At 38.7% G+C, this 23,994-nt stretch overlaps 1 protein-coding gene and 1 pseudogene across 1 annotated transcript in view; one reads left to right on the forward strand and one right to left on the reverse strand.

The window, feature by feature from the left end:
* lztfl1 (leucine zipper transcription factor-like 1) overlaps window positions 1-23,994 on the reverse strand; it is a 77,156-nt gene that overhangs the window by 16,424 nt on the left and 36,738 nt on the right. The gene's annotated exons all lie outside the window — the stretch shown is intronic.
* LOC148969530 (uncharacterized) lies at window positions 15,467-16,226 on the forward strand (annotated as a pseudogene).

The raw sequence follows: 23,994 nt of genomic DNA on the forward strand, positions 1-23,994 counted from the left end.
CATGAGATAAATTAAGCGTACTGCCTTGCCTTCCATTTCTCATCCTAAGCCCCTCAAATGATTTAATTCAGTCTAGTGGTTAGCATAATGAGTAAAATTAAAAACAATTACAAAACCAAGACAGGTTTTATCATTATTTTTTGTCCAAGTCAAGTCAAATGGAGTTGGCCAAAATCTACGATAAAACCTGTTGGAAAGCATGTTTTGCAGCAATTTTTGTCTAAGCATATCAGTGACAACTCAGTGAGTTTAACATATTTGTAAACTGAAGTTTAATGCGTTTTAGGAAGGATTATTTCTGTGCACCTATGGGGGTGCAACCATACAAACTGAAATGTCTCGGGCCAGCAGCATGTATCCAAATTTTAATCTTAACTGTTCTATATCCATCAGAAACTATCTTAAAACAGGTCTTTAAGAGTAAAATACCGAACTTGTCCTTTAAGTCTAAATTAAAAACATATTTCTTTAGCCTGGCCTTCCAGTAATGTCTTTAAATGCTTTTTTTTATTTATTTCATGTTTTTCTTAATTTTTAGCTATTATATGCCTTAGTAAATCCATCTACGGTAAAAAAAAAAAAAAAAAAAAAACGAACTAAAAACCTATCTACTGTATTTATTGTTTCTTTTTTTTTTCTTTTTTTTTCTTTTTTGCTTGTAAAGCACTCTGAACTGCATTGATTTGTTTGGAAAAGTGCTATATAAATACAATAGCCTGCCTTGTTGGCAGAGGCCATTTACACTAACTCTGCCCTCTGACATCTGGTTGGGCCAAACAAAATTACAGAAGAAGCTTGATGGTCACTAGATTATGAACAGTAGCAATAGTAAGTCGGGAGGAAGAAAGTTTTAACGCAAATCGACCCACGTTCGAATCATCCTTTTGCCAAACTGCCACCATTCCCTATTCCCATCACATATCAGATCTAAAAAGCATTTATATTCAGTAACTATGCAAGAAATAAATTGTGTAATGTGTGTTTAATAATAAAATGTTTATCGGTTAGGGGTAGGAAGGGCTTAATTGAGGGCCCAATATGGTAGCATCCATTTACTAAATTGTATTATTGCATACCATTTAACATACAACAACACTGAGCTGCAAATGGTATTTGCTACTTTTTATAAGTATTAATAGCTTAAAGGGCACCTATTATGGAAAATTCACTTTTACATGGTGTTTGAACATAAATGTGTGTCGGCAGTGTGTGAGCAAAACCATCCTAGAATGATAAAAATCCACCCAGTGTTTTTTTTACAATCTCAATAAATCATATTCACTGTCTCAGAACGAGCTGTTCTGAGATCCAGCTCTTTGTGACGTAGAAAGTGAGAAAGGGGTTTGATTGACAGTGTGGTAGTGGCATAGACCTCGCCCTCTGTGATATGTACACACATCCTCCATTGTTTCAACGACAGCCTGTAATGTCTCTTGGAAACATAACTGTTCTGTCGTGGGTTAATCCTGTTGTTGTAGTTTAAAAGTTAATCCTCAACTGTTAATCGTCATCTACTGTTTGCGATCCACAGTCACATCCAGTAACAGTAAGTGTATTTTATGATTTTTGAGCAAATAGTCTTTTCAGTCAATGTCAGCCAATTCAACAACAATGCGTCTAAAGTTGTTGTCGTCGTAGGATGTCTGTGTAGGCTATATAATTTAAACCTTGTTTGTATAGTGTGTAACCACACGTTTATATATATTTAAAGATATTGTATTAAAAACTGCATATATGTTGTTGTTCTGTAAGTTAGCCATCTTCTCACATTTGCCACAGAAGCACTCGTATGACAAGTAAACATGACGCCACAGGTGCCTCGCATAAATGTAATTTCGCTTGTACTTAGCAAACTTTATCACAGTATGTGTGTGTAATTTCAAAAAAACTGCACCAGCATTAGTGTTTTTGTGTGTCTATGTGTGTGTGTTGCACATGCCCATAATTTCAAAGGGGACGCGATTACAACGCCAAGTACATAAATGTATCAAATAACGATACCGAGACATACTGGTCCATTCTCATTTGTGTTTATTCTTCTGTTCGTCATCTGGGCCTGATCAGAGATTATTTATATATTCCGATTCAAACGTACGCTGAATGACATTCAAAACAGCGGTTTCTCTCAGTCTCTCAGTACCGACTGCCATTGGTATCAAGTTACGCCCTCATCCAAAGGCAGGGCGGGGATATGCAGCTCATTTGCATTTAAAGCTGTATACCTCAGAAACAGCTCATTTTTAAGGAGGCCCCAAAATGACATTTTCCAATGGTTATAATAAATTAACTGTGGGGTATTTTGAGCTGAAACTTCACAAATACATTCTGGGGACACCAGAGACCAATATTACATCTTGTAAAAAGGGGCATAATAGGTGCCCTTTAACTAATATTTTTACATAGTGAAAATAAAATATATGGCTATTTGCACTTAGTGCAGTCAGTTAATGGTGAAATATCCACTCCTTTATTATCAAACTAGAACCAGATGGCTTTGTGAAAAATTAGAATTAGGATAAGTACCTCAAGGACTTGCAATTACTAGAAATTTGTTACAAAAAGGATGTTTTGAGACTATATATATATATATATATATACTGTATATATATATATAGATTTATTACACGGTCATTCCGAGACCTCGTCTGGAAAGCTGTGAAGGATAACCCATACCCGAGAGAGTCTCGTCTATGCATTTCGGAAGCACTGATTCCTGCAGATTCTGCTGCGAAAGCAAAGATATGGCCGCTTGTTAAAAAAGCAAGAGTAAGTAACATAGGTAAGTAGGCATCCTTTTCGGGGCCCTTTGCTATCATTGATGGTCAGAAAATTGTGGCCTAACATACTTCTGACTGAGAAAACGAAGGAAATAATATTAAAGGGGAGAGGAAGATGAGAAAAGAAAAGAGAAATGTTTGTGTGTGTGTGTGTGTGTGTGTGTGTGTGTGTGTGTGTGTGTGTGTGTGTGTGTGTGTGTGTGTGTGTGTGTGTGTGTGTGTGTGTGTGTAATCAGAGTAACCCATTTAAGTATATCAAACTATTTTTTTATATACTATTTCTTTTTTATATGTTTCTCTTTCTCAATGATGCACCTTTAATGTTCTTTTGATGCCATTTAGAAGACATTTCTGATTGATCACCACCTACCCTGTCAACTTCTTTAGCTAAAGTAGGATCTTGTTGTGTTTACGAGCTGTTTAGCTGGTTTTATTGCACTGCCTTTGTGGGTATCAGGGTATCTGTGTTCATGCATTCATCTGAGTTTTCTTCTTTTAATTTAGTCTCTCTTAATGTTAGAGGTTTAAGAGATCATTCGAAAAGGAAAGCGTTATTTTTGTATTGTAAAATGCAGTAATGCAGATTTTATTTCTGTTCAAGAAAGTCATTCTTGTGAATCAGACAACATTTTTTGGAAAACTCAGTTGGGTAATTCAATCTATATGAGTCACGGAAAAATTTTAGAGACCATTTAGAAACTTATTCATCTGATGAGGGTAGATGGATCATTTTGGTTTGCAAGACCGAAAATGTGGTATTCATTTTATATAATGTTTGTATAATGGGCACAACTCCCGAAACGCTAATGCATTCATGTTTAAAGAAGTGGGAGCTAAGCTTACAAGTATACAAAATCGTTTTTTTAACGCTTATTTGATTATAGCCGGAGATTTTAATGAAACCCCTGATGATACGCCAGATAGATTTTTTATAAGAACTAGGCCTACTTCTAATTCACAGGATATTATTTTATGGTTGTGTGAAAATCTTTCAGTGGCTGATGCTTGGCGTTTCTTTAACGATGGTTTTATTTTAAAATGATGGCAATATACTGCAATAAGAAGAATTTATGATTTTGTATAATTTTCCTCTGCCTGCTAAAGCTTTCAATTCTGTCATCAAAGCTTTGTCTCCGAGTTATGTGCATCTATTTAAAGGAGTAGTTTACTTTTCAAAAAACTTTTGCTGATAATTTACTCACCCCCATGTCATCCAAGATGTCCATATCTTTCTTTCTTCAGTCGAAAAGAAATTAAGGTTTTTGATGAAAACATTGCAGCATTTTTCTCCATATAATGCACTTCAGTGGGAACCAAACGGTTCAAGGTCCAAAAGACACTTTCAGTACAAACTGCAAACTGTTCAAAGGGCTTTATTACAGACGATGAATAAGGGTCTTATCAAGCGAAACGATCTCTCATTTAAAAAAAATAATAATAACAAAGTTTAAGTTTTATAAGCTCAAACTTAAACTCTGTTAAAAGCTTGCTCTGTTCTGTTAGTCAGGGAGCCAAAGTCTCAAAAGCTCTATAAAATGGGTTGAACCTGACATGGTCTGCCATACTTTTTATTTGTGTTTTTTCTGTTAACTTTGACCCTAAGAACAAATAATTGGAGGGTCTGCTCTGCCGGAAATATCGCGGAAAAAAATTGTGGCCATTTTAGTGTACGCACCCTTTATTTTTTATGAGAAAAATGTGAATTTTTTTTTTTTTCATCAAATCCTTAGTGGGTTGGGTAGGTTCTCAATAAATGCATTCCAGATAGACAGAACACATGTGCGGACAACATACACTGAAAAAATAATTCTTAAAACACATTTCTACATGATTTTGCATCAATTTAATGCAAAAAAACAGGCGTTTTTTCACTTTTTTTCCACTATTTTCATCTTTACTTCATTGGCAATCAACTATTCCATTAAGTTATGACAACAGGCAATATGCCATTCTTTTCACCAAACACTATACTCATTCCACAGAAAAAATGATAAAAATCCAAACAAAATCAATGGATCTGTGATGATTTCACTACTAGTTGGCGATCAACAGGCTCAGAATTTCAATAGAATTTTAGACTACTCTCAAAATTCTTAAAAACATGCTGTATATTTAGCATCATGGCTCACTTACAAACACACACACACACACACACACACACACACACACACGCGTGATCTTAGTAATTTTTATGTGTTTGGAACAACCAACCAACGGTTACCAACGGTTACCAACGGACTTCAAAGCTGCTCATCATTGTCTGTGGTAAGTGATAGTGACTAATATACCGATAGCTGCCCCAGAGTTTTGGGAAAAGAATGGTAATATGGATATTGTAATGGTAATTAACTGAAATGACCACACCAGTCTTCAAACAATAATATTTCTGATGATTCTTCATCCCAAACGTATCCCTGGAGCAGCAGCATTCATTCTCTACTAGTTTACTTAGCTAGCTTTAGCCGTTTTAGCTAATTTCGGTGGTTTCTTTAAACGGCATTACTCCTCACAGGTATGGGGTAGAGAGTAGAGACTTACTTTTTTAAATGATCAGAATATTATGCTCTAAGAGAGGTATGTGTCCTAAAAACCATGTATTGGTCTAGAAGGGTAAAAACAGAGAAAACTATTGAAGCATTTAGAAAGGAACTATTAACGCAAGATTGGAGTTTTATATACAGAGAGAATGACACTAATAAGGCATATGATGAGTTTGTACGAGTATTTCAAAAAGTATATGATAAAAATTGTCCAATAAAAAAATATTGTAAAAATAGAAAGGGCATAGAAAACCCATGGATGTCAAAAGGATTGCTGAATGCATGCAAGAAAAAAAAATTCACTTTACACATTTTTTTAAAGTATCGAACAAAAGAAGCGGATGTTAAATATAAGAAATATAAAAACAAATTGACAGGCATTATTAGAAAATGTAAACAGGATTATTACAATAAATTGTTAGATAGTAATAAGAATAATACTAAAGGTTTATGGAACATTTTAAATAGTTTAATAACAAACAAATCTAGAATAAACAACTATCCACAATATTTTAGAGAAGAGGATAACATTATCAATAATAAGAACACAATAGTCAATAAATTTAATAAATTCTTTGTAGATTTGTTGGCCCGAATCTTGCTGCAAAAATTGCAAATGTTGAGTCCTATAATTGTGAGCTAATAGACACAAATCCCAAGACATTGTTTCTTAATCCTGTTGAGGAAAATGAGATATTGGACATTGTTGGAAGGTGTAAAAATAAAATCTCGACAGACCTCCATGATATGGATATGAAGACCTTAAAATGTGTTATTGAAAGTATCTGTAAGCCGTTAACATACATCTGTAACTTGTCGTTGGAAACTGGCCAATTTCCTGAGAGTATGAAAGTAGCAAAAGTGATTCCTATGTTTAAGGCAGGAGATAAGTATCTCTTTACTAATTACAGGCCTGTTTCCCTTTTATCACAATTTTCAAAAACTTTAGAGAAGGTTTTTAATTCTAGACTTGATAGTTTTATTGAAAAAAATAATTTACTCTCAGACAATCAGTTTGGTTTTAGGAAAAATTGTTCAACTTCATATGCTCTCCTTGATGTAATTGATGAAATAACGAATGCGGTTGATAACAAGAATTATGCAATAGGGTTATTTATTGACCTAAGTAAAGCATTCGACACAATACATTATGACATATTGATTAATAAATTGGAAAAGTATGGGATTAGAGGGGTAGCATTACAGTGGGTTACCAGTTATTTAAAAAATAGAAAACAATGTGTGACAATAGGAGATCATCAGTCAAGTTGTCAAGAAATTGTGTGTGGCTTACCTCAAGGTTCCATTCTGGGTCCAAAATTATTTAATATGTATATAAACGATATTTGTAAAACATCAAAAATACTGAGATTTATCTTGTTTGCAGACGATACAAATATTTTTGCATCGGGTAATGATTTACAACAACTGTGTCAAATAGTTACCTTGGAACTCAAACATGTTAATATGTGGTTTAAACAAAACAAATTATCACTAAATTTGAGTAAAAGTAAAATGATGATATTTGGCAACAGTAACACTGAGGCTCAGGAAGCAATCCAGATAGAGGGTGTTGTTATAGAGCGGGTGCATGAAATCAAATTTCTTGGAGTTATTATAGATGATAGAATTTCTTGGAACTCTCACATTAAATATATTGCTACTAAAATATCAAGAAGTATTTCTGTAATTGCAAAAGTAAAGCACATTTTAAATATTAAAGCACTGCATACGTTATATAATTCTTTGATCTTGCCTTATTTATATTATTGTTCTATGATATGGGGAAACACTTATAAAAGCACACTAAGACCAATAGTAATGTTGCAAAAAAGAGTTATTCTCTTAATCCATAAAGTGGGGTTTTTGGCCCACACAAACCCACTATTTTTAAAATCTAAGATCATGAATTTTTATGACATTGTTGAGTTCCAATCAGTACAGATGTTATTCAAAGCAAGGCACAAATTATTACCAAGCCAAATACAAAAAAGGTTCCATGAACGTACTGGTTGTTATGAATTACGTGATGAATTAAACTTTAGGACGCAGAAACATTGTACAACTTTGAAAAGTTTTAGCCTTACAGTCAAGGGGGTACAATTATGGAATAATTTGGAGATAGTTATAAAAAGAAATTCAAACATCAATCTTTTTAAATACAAATATAAACAAAAGATCTTTGCAAAGTATAGAGACGAAGAAATGTTTTGTCAGTAGGGGTACTTTTACCATGACCAGATTCTTGTTGTCGCTTTGTTGTTTAATCATGACCAGATATTTGTTGTCTTTTTGTTGTTGTTTTGCACTTTGTTCTCTTGAACGACTGTGAAATGTGAAATTGTCTTGTATGAAATTTGGGTGGCGCTAATAAGTTCTGTTGCTTCAGCTCTCTCCTTTTGAGCTGAATGGTTACAGCTCAAATAAAACAAATAAATAAATAAAATAAATAAAAAATATGTTCAATAAGCTTCGACCAGAAGTTGAAAAATTGCCAAAATTTCAACTGGACTTGTTAGGTAAAGAAATAGATATGAGAATAAATGCTGCTACAGGGATACTTTTGGAGCGAGGAATCATTGGAAATAAACTTGTATGAAGCCTGGTGTGGTCCTTGAAGTGTTTTTCATGTCAGACAGATAGTAGGCTTGTAAGGATAGCTAAAGGCTACACCAAACGTTAACTGCCATTAGCAATTAGCTACATGGCTAGTTGTTACATTCAGGTTTAGAAAGTTTAGCTAGTTAGCTTGTGACATGAATGGCCACACAGACAAAAAAAAAAAACTATATAGCTATATTGGATATCAGACTGTACACAATACTGAACAATACAAATGTTCTGTAAAATGTAAACATACTATAAATTATGCATAGTTTATTTTTGTTTGTACAGTATATAGAGTGAGTGATTTGTCAAAAGCTAGTAGTAATAATAATAATTCATTTTATTTGTGGGCGTCTTTCAAGACACTTAAGAACACCTTACAATAAGCAATAAGTAAATCAATGAAGGTTCCCTAAAACTGGAGTAATATGCTCATTCAACAGTGTTTGTGTAATGATCCGAGCTGCTGAATTCTGAACCATCTGAAGTTTATGAATACAGGATGACACTCAGACTCTTAACCTGAGAAGAAAGAAAGATAACAGAGTCGGCGATAGTAAGTTTAAAACTTCCACAATTCCGCAGTTTTGATTTAGTACCTACTAGTAAAATTTTAGTTCCCTTTCAGTCGATCACATGCGGCGTAACATCGACGTGACAACGTAATCGGGACCACTTCAGGGATCGCATCACGTGCCCCGCTCCGCAGCGTGGGTATAAACAGGAAGCGGGCGCACACACACATTGTCTTTCACTTAGGAGCCAAGCTTTCATCTGACTGAGTTCTGCAGACTGCTGCAATGTTTAAGATTCAAGAAAAGCAAGACTCTGTATCCAGTGCTGGTGTGACTGTGCGATCAGTGGTGGCCTCAAGGATTTTACAGCTCACAACTGCTGTTTTCACAGCATTGCTTGTGTGTGTGTGTGTGTGTGTGTCGGTCTTGGTGGGCGTTCCTCTTTGAGAGTGTACCCCGATTATACCGCGGCTATCCTTGGGTACTTTGGCACTGAAAGAATTTCTATTTTTTTGTTTTCACTAAAAGAGCAACACAAGCGTGACCCTGCGTTCTTTTCAGGATGTCTTTCCGCTCGTGCGTTTATGGATGCGGTCATTCCCTGGCGCCAGCAGATGGTCACAATAGTTCCTTTTCGTGTTGGGCATTCAGCACGCTGAGGCAACTTTTGTGAATAGTTCATGTTTTCATTGCGGGAATATGACTATGACTGTGCTGAGATTGAGACTTGCTTACCTCAGGGGGGGTGCAGTCCCCTCGCCTATGCCCGATCTAGCTTTTATTTTGGACCTCAAAATAAACCTACTTCTGTGCATGAGCAGGGTGATCTGAGGATTGATGTGAGGACTTCCCCACTGAGGCAATCTCCTTGGGTCCCTCACACCTTACAAGCGCTGCAACTACCAGCCATGTCCTTTGGGGCTCCGCTTGATGATCAGATGTCGATCACAGCATCGTAGGGGGAGCTTCAGTCCTCTGGAGATGAGGATTCGGGTGTGTTGCCCCCTTCGAAGGAAACCGAACGTTCCATTGGTCAGGCGATGTCAACCTTGGTGGTCCAGGAGCACCACCTTTGGCTCAACCTGGCCGATATGAGAGACACCATTAAGAATCGGTTCCTGGATGCCCCTCGGTCCCAGGTTGGGTTATTCGGCGACGCGGTTGAGAGCTTTGCCCCACCCGTTCACTGGTCGCAGACCCTCCATCCGCTCGTCACTGAGGTCGACCTCCTGGGGCATCCTCCGCTCCTGTGAAGCCCCAGCAGCAGCCACCATGTTTACCAGTAACAGTTCACAATGTTACCTCATACAGATATCAGTCCTTGATTGCCCACCTTAGAAGGCACTATGAAGTAGGTGGTATTTTTAAAATAATGGTTGTGCCACAGAAAGTATGTTCTATTTGCTCAGCATAAATGAATGTTGGCTGCATGCTCTCAAAGTTGAAGGAACTTAAGGAGAAAACGGAAGAGGCAGAGTATTCATTTACAGTTATCTGACGCTTTTTTCAAAAGCGACTTACAATTGCTATATGTCAGAAGTCACACGCCTCTGGAGCAACGAGGGGTTAAGTGTCTTGCTCAGGTACACATTGGTATCTCGCAGTGGATTCAAACCCGGGTCTCTCACACCAAAGGCATGTGTCTTATCCACTGCGCCATCACCACCCTAATACTCTGCATACTTCTTGCAGAATATGAAGAAGAAAGTGAGTTGACACCATAGTCTCTTCCTACAACACAGCAACTAGAATACGTTAGGAACTCCAGGACCAACATAAGCAGGCCCTGAAGAAAGCAAGACAAGCCAGAACAGCTCAAGCCAGAGGGAGTCACCAGATCGCTGGTAGTATGACTGAAGACTCGACACTGCAACAAGATATCATACCTGCAAAGATTGAGCTCTAACCTGTATAACCACCTGGAATGGATGATAACAGATGCAACTCCAGAGTTAGGTGAAGACGGCCGGGTGAAAGTTAGTCCTAAGCAGCAAGAACAAGTTCTCAACCGTGCCCAGGATGTCTGCCAAGCAATTGCCAAGATCCCTGAAACACGTCGGGACAGCCGTTAAAGAAACCAGAAGCAAGTCAACTGTGTCACTCCTAAATAGATTTAGGAACAGCATCAGCTACACAGAAGTACATATATATATATATATATATATATATATTAGGGGTGGCACGGTACATGAAAAAACACCCGAACCGTTCGGTTCGCTTGTCTCGGTTCGGAGCGTGTGTGCGTCTCACGGTTCGACGCATGCGCAATGTAACCTCGTGCCCGTATGTGACGTGTGTTTTCTTTTCGCGCGACATAAGCTTGTTCGACTTGGACCGGCGCTGCACAGAGCGACCGGTGAATAACATCACACTAGAGCGGGAACGACGGCGCCCGGCACTTACTTTCGCGATATTTGATGTCATTACCGATCGCTCTGTGCAGCGCCGGTTCAAGTTAGTAAACAAGCCAGTAAAAGAGAGTATGGAGCGCTGCAGGTCACGGCACGCGGAGAAATGGCAAGTGGGAGAGATGAGGGAGTTGGAGGATGCGCCAGCGTCCTATAAGTCTATAAGTCCGGTGTGTGGGGACATTTTTGATTTCATGTTATGGTAATTTAATATAACGTTACAGTGGCACTTTATGTTTAGATAAGAGCTTCAGTCAAATGTTTCCAAATCCTGCACTTTAATTTAAACTGAAAAAAAGGTACCCTCACTTTTTGGGAATAGAAGCATTGTTGATACTGTTTTTTGTGTTGAGGTTGAACTTTTCACTTTATGTTTATGGCCTTTGCTATTTCTATAGCCTAATTATAGGCAATGAGGTTTCATGTATATTGACTTATTCATAAAAGACAGTGTAGTTCCTCTTTTTTTCTTTTAAAAGATAGAATTTTTGTAAGAGCTACAAAAGTTGTCAGTTCATAAATGCAAGTTAATTTCTTTGTGTAAATAAGATTTGTGTGATAAAAATGCACAAGTTCTTGTAGACATAGTGATACACATTCTCCTTTTTTTTTTGCCAAATAAACGAAAAGCATGTCAATTTCTTCTCTCTTGCTGTGTCAAAATCTCACCTAGCTTTCCTCTGATATAGTCCCAAAATGTGCTTAAAGTCAAAGAGTCAAATTCAGTTTGTGCATGATTGCATGAATATAATTTTTTTTTATACTGTATCCTAAAGTGTGGATAATTAAGCTATATATCACATGCTGAAGTACATTTCTGAAGTGTTAAAGATTAAAAGAAAAAAATAACAAGAACCGTACCGAACCGAAAACAGTGACACTAAAACCGTGATACAAACCGAACCGTCGGTTTCGTGAACCGTGCCACCCCTAATATATATATATATATATATATATTTTTTTTTTTTTTTTTTTTTTTTTTAAAACAATGGCAATGGCAGTTGAAGAGCAGACAACTAGGGATGGTGCCTTCATACCAACGAACCTGAAGGTTGGGCGATTCACACAGTTTGATAACCTTGACTTCCCAGAGTACACAAAGGATGGACGAACACTGAATGGCAGTTCATTCCAAGCATTTACCATCCCAGATAGAAAACCACCCAGAACAACAACAAAGAATCACCCTAGAAACCACATAGAACACCTTAACAACTACATAGAAACAGCCTAGAAACCACCCAGAACACCTTAACAACTACATAGAAACAGCCTAGGAACCACCCAGAACACCTTAACAACTACATAGAAACAGCCTAGAAACCACCCAGAACACACCCTAGAAACCACCCAGAACACATTAACAACTACATAGAAACACCCTAGAAACCACCCAGAACACCATACAAACTACATAGAAACACCCCAGAAACCACCCAGAACACCACACCTTAATAACTACATATCCTCTTTTTTCATCTACTATTCTTCTCTCTTGTTCAGTCCACCCTGTCCTCTTCACACTACTCTCCTCATTCTACTCTTCCCTTCTGTTCAATCCTCCACTCCTCTTTACAGTCCTTTCCAATCGTCTGATGCCTTCTCTTCTCATTACCTTTTCCTCCACAGCAAACCCAATAAGATCAGAACCAAATCTGCCAATGGAAAATATTGTGCATTCAGGTGAAAGAAATGTAGATGTTTGACACTACTAGGTAACCAGCTTTTGACAAATCACTCACTCTATATACTGTACAGTACTATATACAAAAACAAACTATGCATAATATATAGTATGTTTACATTTTACAGAACATTTGAATTGTTCAGTATTGTGTACAGTCTGATATCCAATATAGCTATATATATATATATTTTTTTTTTTGTCTGTGTGGCCATTCATGTCACAAGCTAACTAGCTAAACTTTCTAAACCTGAATGTAACAACTAGCCATGTAGCTAATTGCTAATGGCAGTTAAGGTTTGGTTTAGCCTTTAGTGTTCCTTACTAGCCTACTATCTGTCTGACATGAAAAACACTTCAAGGACCACACCAGGCTTCATACAAGTTTATTTCCAATGATTCCTCGCTCCAAAAGTATCCCTGTAGCAGCATTTATTCTCATATCTATTTCTTTACCTAACAAATCCAGTTGAAATTTTGGCAATTTCTCAAATTACGGTCGAAGCTTATTGAACATATAGGACACATACCTCTCTTAGAGCATAATATTCTGATCATTTAAAAAAAGTAAGTCTCTACTCTCTACCCCATACCTGTGAGGAGTAATGCCGTTTAAAGAAACCAACGAAATTAGCTAAAACGGCTAAAGCTAGCTAAGTAAACTAGTAGAGAATGAATGCTGCTGCTGCAGGGATACATTTGGGATGAGGAATCATCAGAAATATTATTGTTTGAAGACTGGTGTGGTCATTTCAGTTAATTACCATTACAATATCCATATTACCATTCTTTTCCCAAAACTCTGGGGCAGACCTACCGGTCTAAGTCTGTTGGTAACCGTTGGTAACCGTTGTTTGGTTGTTCCAAACTCATAAAAATTACTAAGATCGCGCGCGCGCGCGCGTGTGTGTGTGTGTGTGTGTGTGCGTGCGTGTGCGTGTGCGTGTGCGTGTGCGTGTGCGTGTGTGTGTGTGTGTGTGTGCGTGCGTGCGTGCGTGCGTGCGTGCGTGCGTGCGTGCGGGTGTGTGTGTGTGTGTGTGTGTGTGTGTGTGTGTGTGTGTGTTTGTAAGTGAGCCATGATGCTAAATATCCAGCATGTTTTTAAGAATTTTGAGAGTAGTCTAAAATTCTATTGAAATTCTGAGGCTGTTGATAGCCAACTAGTAGTGAAATCATCACAGATCCATTGATTTTGTTTGGATTTTTATAATTTTTTCTGTGGAATGAGTATAGTGTTTGGTGAAAAGAATGGCACATTGCCTTTAATGGAATAGTTGATTGCCAATGAAGTAAAGCTGAAAATAGTGGGGGAAAAGTGAAAAAACGCCTGTTTTTTTTTTCATTAAATTGATGCAAAATCATGTAGAAATGTGTTTTAAGAATAATTTTTTCAGTGTATGTTGTCCGCACATGTGTTCTGTGTATCTGGAATGCATTTATTGAGAACCTACCCAACCCACTAAGGATTTGATGAAAAAAAATAATTTTTCACATTTTTCTGATGAAAAATAAAGGGTGCGTACACTAAAATGGCCACAATTTTTTTTTCGCGATATTTACGGCAGAGCAGACCCTCCAATTATTTGTTCTTAGGGTCAAAGTTAACAGAAAAAAACACAAATAAAAAGTATGGCAGACCATGTCAGGTTCAACCCATTTTTGAGACTTTGGCTCCCTGACTATGTGGCGCACGTTTGTGACTCTCCTGTTCGAACTTGTTCATGGATGACATGGGGGTGAGTAAATTATCATCAAAAGTTTTTTCAAAAGTGAACTACTCCTTTAAAACACACCTTTTCTTTAAATGAGTGGTTTACTGCTTTTTTTCTTTGCATTATTGTGTTTATGGGTTGCAATTTAACATGTATTCAAGGTTTTTCTTTTTTAAAAAGTCTTATTTTTCATAAATTTCACCTCTATTGTAAGCCGCTTTCTCCTCTGTCATTCGAACGACCGGTTGACTATGAAACCACTCCCTCAGAAACAGGCTCAGATTGGTTAGTTGGGCCGGTGTGTTGTAATTGGCTAACCTGTCTAGTGCACGTTGTCCGGAAACTTCACGCACATTACCTTTATGGTGAAAGTTGCATGTGCACGGCGATGAAGAGAGTCAAGCAGAACCTCCCCAAACACGGCACTTACAAAACGTTTCTGAATGGTTATTTTTTTATTATTAATATTATTCTATTCTATTTTACTATTATTATATAAGAATTTCGATACGTTGTTACTTGAAAATGCTACTGCTGCTTGTTTTACTGCTGCTTGCTTGCTTTGCTTTTGAGATACAGTTTTCTCCTGATTAAACCATTTAACATAACCGAATAAATGTTTTGTTTAAAGTTATTGTTTTCTCGATATTGAACAACCATTTATCTATTCACAAAACTTAGTTTACTCAGTGTATCGTTTTATTTAGGCGTAGCCTACATGTGGCAACTGTGTTAAAAACATACTGTACACTGATAACAGCAGCTGAAGTGTGCTGTGATTACATAGTCTATAATATTTTTTATCTTTTTTAACGGTTGTATATGGGGTGGTGTGGCGCAGTGGATAAGACACATACCTTTGGTGTGAGAGACCCGGGTTCGAATCCACTGTGAGACACCAATGTGTCCCTGAGCAAGACACTTAACCCCTAGTTGCTCCAGAGGCGTGCGACCTCTGACATATATAGCAATTGTAAGTCGCTTTGGATAAAAAAAGTCAGCTAAATGAATAAATGTAAACTTTATACATGTTTGTCTTACATGTAGGATTGCTGGATTGCTTCTGTCTGCCTTGCTGCCTGCTGTGCTGTGTGTGTGTTTGTTTGCTCGCCCCAAGACTACGTTCCGTTTAAATCTCATATTAGCTTCGTGTTTCTTTCTGTTTTTAACCATCATTTCTAGTTGTTTATACTTCTAAACACATTACAACACTAAACACAAACACGGTGAGTAATGTCTTGTCCTGTTATTATCACCTGTGTCACATGTCACATGTTTAGTATAGCCTTCTCCGATGGCAATATAGGATTTGTTTGTGATAAATGCAAAGAGACAGTCAGGCTGACGGAGAAGATTTCAGAATTAGAGACACGCATCCAAACTTTAATTGAGGATAGTAAGAATGCAAGACATCTTTAGATAGTGTTTTGGATGCGCCTAGCATAGTGAACTCCTCACATGTTTCGGTTCCGGCTGAAGTAGAGCCCGTGCAGCAGGGCAGATGGGTGACGGTTAGGGACCGCTCTAGTCGCGGATCAAAGAACCACTCTTCCGTACGCTTCCCATTGCAAATCGATGTGCCCCACTCAGTGAAACACCCACTGAGAATCCTGTTGATTGTGCCCTGGTAATTGGTGATTCGATCACACGGAACATGAAAATAGAGACACCAGCAACCATAGTCACATGTTTGCCGGGAGCCAGAGCGCCTGACATCAAAGCAAATTTAAAAGTGCTGGCTAATGCTAATCGTAAATTATCTAAAATCATTATTCATGTCGGCACAAATGATGTTCGACTTCGCCAGTCGGAGATCACCAAAATAGATTAAAGAGTCCACAAAATAATGTAGAATTTATAGACAATTGGAAAAGTTTTTGGGGCAAGCCTGACCTGTTGAAAAGAGATGGTATTCATCCCTCCTGGGATGGTGCTGCTCTTCTCTCTAGTAATTTGGCTCATAGTCTTAGTGCTAAAACATGACAATCTGGGGCTCAGGTCAGGAAGCAGACAGACTGGCTAAACCGACCGTCTGCTAGCGGCCTCGCATCACCAAGGTCAGATAAATCCCATCACATAGAGCCTCTTTCTCCTAGATATCTTATAGAGACTGTGTCTGTTCCCGAATTTGGATATCCAAAAAAACATCAGATTAAAAATTTGATTAATATTCAACAAATAAAAAAACAGATATACAGATGAGCAAATGATAAAGCTTGGGTTGCTGAATATCAGATCCCTTACTTCAAAATCGCACATAGTTAATAGAGATAATAATAGAAATAGTTAATGAGATTTCAAATTATAATCTAGATGTGCTGTGTTTGACAGAAAGCTGGCTAAAAACAAACGATTACATTACTTTAAATGAGTCCATCCCGCAAGATTACAGTTATAAACATGAACCTCGTCTGAAATGCAAAGGGGGAGGTGTTGCTGTAATTTATAGTAATATCCTCAAAACCACTAAGAAATCTAGTTTTAAATATACTTCTTTTGAAGTATTGGTGCTTAGTGTAAAAATATATAGTGTAAATGATAAATCAAGTTTGTGAATTCTGCTGGCTACTGTATACAGGCCACCAGGGCACCATAAAGATTTTATCAAAGAATTTGCAGACTTTCTATCAGAATTAGTCCTGGCTGCAGATAAAGTACTAATAGTTGGTGACTTTAATATACATGTAGATAATGAAAAAGATGCATTGGGATTGGTATTTAAAGACATTATAAACTCAATTGGAGTTAGACAACACGTGTTAGGACCTACTCGTTGTCGTAATCATAGTCTAGATCTACTATTATAACATGGGATAGATGTTGAAGCCGTTGAAATTCTGCAGAAGAGCGATGACATCTCAGATCACTATCCAGTCTCATGTAAACTTCACTTAGCCAAAGCAGCAAAGCCGACTCCATGTTATAAATATGTTAGACCTATAACTTCTGCCACTAAAGATTTCTTTATGAATAATCTTCCTAATCAATTTCATCATCTACCAAAAAAGTTTCTACCAAAAACCTTTAAGCTAGCTATGATAAAACTGCTTGTTAAAAAAACGCAACTTGATCCTACAGAATTAGTTAATTACAGGCCAATCTCGAATCTGCCTTTTCTGTCAAAGATACTGGGAAAAGCAGTATCCTGACAACTGTGTTCCTTTCTTGAAAGAAATGATATCTGCGAGGATTTTCAATCAGGATTTAGACCACATCATAGTACCGAGACAGCTCTCATTAGAGTCGCAAATGATCTGCTCTTATCGTCCGATCGTGGTTGTATCTCTCTATTAGTGTTACTCGATCTTAGTGCTGCATTTGACACAATTTACCACAACATTCTTTTAAATAGACTAGAAAACTATGTTGGCATTTGTGGAACTGCATTAGCATGGTTTAAATCATACTTATCTCACTGTTATCAGTTTGTTGCAGTAAATGAAGAGATGTCTTATCGATCACAAGTTCAGTATGGCGTACCACAAGGCTCAGTACTAGGACCGATGCTACCATTAGGAGATATCATTAGGAAACTAGCTTTCACTGTTATGATGATGATACCCAGCAGTATATTTCGTCAAAACCTAACGAAACTTACCAACTCACAAAAGTAACGGAATGCATAGCTGATATAATAAAATTGGATGACTAGTAATTTCCTACTACTAAATTCAGAAAAAACAGAGATTCTAATTATTGGAAAAAAAACTTCCACACGTAACAGCCTAGAATACTCCCTAACACTTGATGGCTGCTCTGTTAAGTCTTCGTCGTCGGTTAAGAACCTGGGTGTGCTCTTTGATACTAATCTCTCATTTGAAAGTCACGTGTCGAGTATCTGTAGAACCGCATTTTTCCATCTTAAAAATATATCTAAATTACGCCATATGCTCTCATTAACAAATACAGAACAATTAGTTAATGCGTTCATGACATCAAGGCTAGATTATTGTAATGCTCTACTGGGAGGTTGCCCTGCACGCTTAATAAACAAACTTCAGATTTGTTGACTGAGATTGCAATGCTAGAATGTGAGATCAAACAGTGGAAAGACACTTGACCGTGCGCGTCGAGATGAGCACGCACGCACGCACACACACACACACACACACACACACACTGTCCTCTGTTTCTGACGTGCTCTCTGCTCTGCACCGCTGCGGATTGAGGATGAAGAACGCGCCGAATCTGATTATAACAAGACATGAATTCCTAGCCTACATTAATCACAAATTTTTAGGGGGGCTAGGCAGAAGTTTAGGGGGCCAGCCGACTCCTGCCATAGGAAATTGCGTCCGTGATATGACAGCAGCACTGAGTGCGCCCGTCTCTGGCTCAGCGCCAGCCAACGCACCAGCCATTTGAATTAAGCAGTTGATCATGTGATGCACTGACCGTTCTAATCACACCGGTGTGATCGTACCTCCAGGGATCAGCCAAGAAAACTGATCACACTGGTACGTGCGAAAAAGTGACAGTTTTGTAAACACTTGCCTAGTTCAGGTCATCTTTTCGCGGACTACTAGGGGGCGATGGTGGACCACTAGTGGTCCGCGGACCACAATTTGAGAATTACTGGTTTAGATCAGTTGGAACCGGGAACACGTCCCATAAATCCTGATGTACTTGGTACATCAAAAGAAGGATGGAGTCTACGCTAACATCAGTTTCTCTGTTTATCCCGAGGGACCCTCTATGGTGGACCTGCGCCTAGACCCATCCCGACTCATCCTTAAGTGCCGCCCTCGTCGACACGACAGCCATCGGCATTGATCCTCAACATCTCGTCTCCAAACCAGTGTAAAGACTCTGTTCAGGTCTGATCAAGGGGGAATTTGCATATCATAATTAATAATTTATAATTAATAATTATTCATACAGATTTGGAAATTCCCCCCTGATCGGACCGCCTTGTGTCTTTACAGACTGGTGGATTGAATGCGGGCATTTCAAACTTGTTTATGAGCAATCAGTTTCAGTCTAATGTGTATATTGTTATTTAATATGGTTTATGTAATATTTAATATTACATGCGCGCATCGGAGTGAACGCTTTGCGAACTCACGATATGACTGATCTGGGCACGAAAGCCGCCTCAGTCAAGCACATTTAACAAGCTGCTAAATGTTCAAACATTTTAGTCACTGTTAATTGCTAAAAGTAAACTGCAGTTTCCATAGTATTAAATTTGTTCTGGCACAGATGGAAGAGAAACCTCTGCGCATAAACAACACTTTTAATAATTTTAACTCCACTGTCCGAACGAAATTCTTCTAATAGTGCGGAAGACAAGATACGGTAAAACGATGCTCTTTTACTGTTCTTAAAAGGCCTTATATTATAATCGTTAGAGTAACGATAAGCTCCTGGTTGAAAAAACATTGACTTAGCTACTCAAATGTATAAAACTGAAAAACATATTATCATAAGTGCTATTTGATATATGCCTGTTGGAGCAGGAAACAGACGAGTAATTCCTGTTTTCCTTTGCACAATGCAGCGAAGAAAACCTGCTAACGTGTTTTAAATAAATATAGCACCAAAAATCCAAAACTGAAAACATTCTAATCATTAATGCTAGTTGTGATAAATGTTATTTGGAGTTTTGAAACAGACGAGTAATTCCCGTTTTCTTTTGCACAACGCAGAAAAAAAATCCTGCCAAACGTGCTTATAAAAATAGCATCGGAAAGAAATCCATCGAGATTTAAAATTCCGTAATATTCGTGATTATACAGCAGGGAGGAGGTAACGCTCCACTCCCCCTGAGTAAATCACAGGGGCAGCAGGCTGGTTGTAATACTACTGCCAGACACTAGGGTGCGCCCTTGAGTGCTTTGCGGTATCAAATTGCCACCATTGTCCTGGCTTTACTCCGTGTGAGCGCAGTGGCGCCATCGTGTGGACACTAACAGCTAGGTCATCTTTTCCTCAAAATTCTCTGTTAGAAAATTCCTATTTTCTAGTTACTAGTTTCTCTAACTTTCAATGCATGTGCAATTTACAGCCTCGTTGTAATAACATGATTTTCCTTACCTTGACTGTGTGCACTTGTTTTCAAATTTGGTTCAAACCACATTTGAATTTAAAATTCAGAATTAAGTCTTAGCAGCTTCTGATGACCACTTAGAGGAAAGCGCCCCCTTGTGGCCGCCCCTTTGCTAAGTCATCAACTAACATCACTCTGTTTTGAATGGCTCTCACTCTGTTGGTTGTATTCTGGTAATCACTGATCCCTCACCGTAATCATGGTTATCATCAAATATGACACCAACCTTTAATTCCCTACATTTATTCAAATTTGGTTTGAAAGAAACAAAAGTTAATTTGAATTAATTCTCTCATTTCCCGTTGGGAATTGTTTATGGCTTCATTTCTATATTTCCTCTTCAAATTATTTTTAATAATTTTGATTTGGCCTTGGTTCAACTGTATCCCTACTAATCTAATGGTTACTTAACGCCTATGTATTTGCTCAATTTGAATTGTGTTTAAATCAGTTTGAATGCAATTTAAATCAAGCTCTCTGTCAGCCCGGTGGAACACTAGCAGGAAGTGGCCCAAAACCCTTAGTGGCCAAAACCCGCCACTACAGCTTGCTTCCTCCTCTGTTCTTCATTGCTGCACTCTATCCCTTTCCTGAATGGAGGCTAGGTTATTCTGATAAGTAACATTGTCATAATTTCCTTTTTGTTTATACCATAATTTTTAGTAAAGCCGTTGCCTTTGATTTTTCTACAAAAATAGACACTCAATTTGATTTAGATAAAGGAGCTTTAATTCACATTGAAGTACACTTGTTCTTCATCCTGTTTTGTGTTTGCAAGTAGAAAATCTCTCTCGTGCTGTGGTGATTTTGACAGTCATCTCTGCCTTGGGTCCAGCGAGCTGGTTCGTCTGATCTGCGTCACCATCACTGACTGAGCGCGGGTCTCGGACTTTCCTGTATCTTTCTGTTGGTGCGGCCCGCAACACGATACCACCAATCTGGCACCGCCGGTTGTGTTCAAGGTCAAGTTGCTTGAGAGGGCGCACCTCGGTACAGATGCACCGAAAGGCCCGGGACACTGCCGTCATGTGTGGGCGACAGAAGGACCAACCACGATGCTGACTCCAGCCAGAATGACGTCATTTCATCCCAGGCAAACTAGAAAAGGTATTAAAACCTATCCACTTACTATTTGCCACAGAATCTAGAGATTCCCCTGGTAATTTGAAGTGGTTGGCTTCCTCCTCTCCGAGCCACAAACCGGCTCCAAACAGGCTTAGGCCTCCTCTTCTTCCCCCTTTCTAACACTTCTGGTGTACCATTAATGCCATTTCATTACAGACCTTCCCATCTTTGATGGTTGCATGTTACTTCAAACCTTGCCAGCTTGCCATTGCTCTGTTCTGTTGTGCTCTGTTCCTTTCAGTTCACCTAGAGACAGAACCTCTCTGACACACCAAGGAAAGCTGAAGAATAGTTTGACAACCAAGTCGTTAGCATCAACAGGTGACCCCTAAGCTAGCGCCCTGTCAAATCTTCATTCAGACCCATGATGACCAACCCAAATTGTCCCACCAAACAGTTTAACTGTCTGCATCAGTTAACCAAAATTCTCATACACGGCTTAGCCTGTATTATAGCTTGTTAAACGTAGTCAAACTTGCATTGGTCTCTCTGTGTGTGTTGTGTTCCTCTCGCCCACAGTGAAGCCAGTATGTTCCAGTCCTACAGTCCCACAACCCGCTGGGACAACCTGGAGACATGGCTGAGATTCATGACATCTCCATCCCTGCCCAAAGTCACCAGCGACTCAGAGCCCCGAGCCAAGAGCAGCTGACAAAGACTGGGCCAGACACGTCACAACCTCGCTTACCAGCTCACCGCACATGCACGCCTCCACGAAAGGAGCCTCATCGTCCTGGAGCACAAGGTTGCAACGCCGAGGATGACAATGACCCCGAGCTACCGAAGGAAGTGGAAAGACTTCAAACTGCCCTGTCTAATTTTCTACACAGACTGAAGAAGAATAGTCAGAGAAAAGAACTAAGAAGAAGTCAACGAGAAACTCCGACAAAATGAAGTCTCTTGCAAAGAGCAGAGACTGAAATGAAAGAGACTCAAAAGCCACGGCCTGCGCAAGAGGCCCGTGCGACCACCCACAAGCTCGTTCAGCAGAGACAAGATCTTGAACACGAACTTGACCCACAGAGTTGCAACACTCTGATAGACTGCAGCATGACTGGAAAGGGGAGGACACACACCACAAGCTTCCCCTGACCAGTCTGCACATTTCAGCCAAAGCACAAGAGCTGAAAAAGGGGGGTGGAAAAGCCCGCCTTCCACAACATCTCTGACAATCTACAAGACATTGACTTTTCACCTGCTGTCTCCAACCGGTGAACACACGACACCGACACCCAGCAGGACAGACCCAGGAGGGCCTGTGCTATCACCACCGGCTCCGAACGAGTTTGCTGTGGAACTTACAACGAACATGTAACTGAGGAGGACGCCAGTTTCAAGAAACTTTTCCTCTAAAACCCGTCAGTCACCATAGTTCTCTTGGCCCCACACCATGCGCACTCAACGAGGCGTGAAGGCCCCCAGTAAAAATTCCTCAAACCCCAAATTATTCTGAACTGCAGAACCAGATGACACACTGCACGAACACCGTGCAAGACTCTGCTAAAAGGTCCTTGATCAACATCGGACGTAGAACCTTTAAAAGTAGATGAAAATGTGCGCTCAAAGAGGTGCAAGACTCTGCGTTTGTAGAATTAGAATTTTACTAATGTAACCCTCTTCGTCTGTGTGCTCCCCTAGATGTCTCTGCATTGTGTTTAAATGGTGTTGAATGAGGAGGACACAAATATCGTGGTCATCACGGTAGCAGCTTTATTTTGGGCTCTCTTATTCTGCATCAGCCAGTACGCAGCACACTGCACCATCTTTCCACAAGGAAATAGAACTTTCCACAAGTAAATAGAACTGTTAATAAACAATATAAAAAAATTAAAAATGCATACAAAACTATAAAATAAAACAGCACAGCCTTAGCTGCAGTTATATTAACAATCAAATCACGGGGATTCTCAAGGATTGGAAAAAAAATAACTTTCCCCATATGACAATTAAATGTCACATACATCCAAAATACAAAGAACAAAACCCAAAATACTCAGACAGATGATAATCACCATACAATACACAGAAAAATATACCCCACCACATGGAATTTACAACTCATTAAATAATATCAGAAATATAAAACCATCCATCACAAATAACTGCACATACATGTTAGTTAACATCTTTAACAGTTATATATTTTCTAAAATAACATGGATGGCCAATATAATTCAAGAAATTAAATAGATGTGGCAGTGAACACCAAAAAAACCCTCCTTACCTTTCCACAAGGAAATAGAACTGAATTAAAAACAGCTCCACCCATGTGAAGAAGGCCTAACTCACACAGTAAAACACTCATAGAACACAGCTCCCCCTTAAGGCTGGGAGAAACATTTTACATCATTCCTACACTAAGTTAAAGGAATCTTAGATAGACATGTAAGCCTCAACGGCCGACAGACTATGCACGACTCTTTTGAAACAGACAGTTTCTAGATGTTGTTTAAAGGGTTAGTTCACCCAAAAATGAAAATTCTGTCAGTATTTACTCACCCTCATGTTGTTCCAACCCCGTAAGACCTTCGTTCATCTTCGGAACACAAATTAAGATATTTAGGATATTAAAATCGC

The sequence above is a fragment of the Pimephales promelas genome, chromosome 22, assembly GCF_988280905.1.
Source record: "Pimephales promelas chromosome 22, fPimPro1.hap1.1, whole genome shotgun sequence".
In the NCBI taxonomy this organism is placed as follows: Eukaryota; Metazoa; Chordata; class Actinopteri; order Cypriniformes; family Leuciscidae; genus Pimephales; species Pimephales promelas.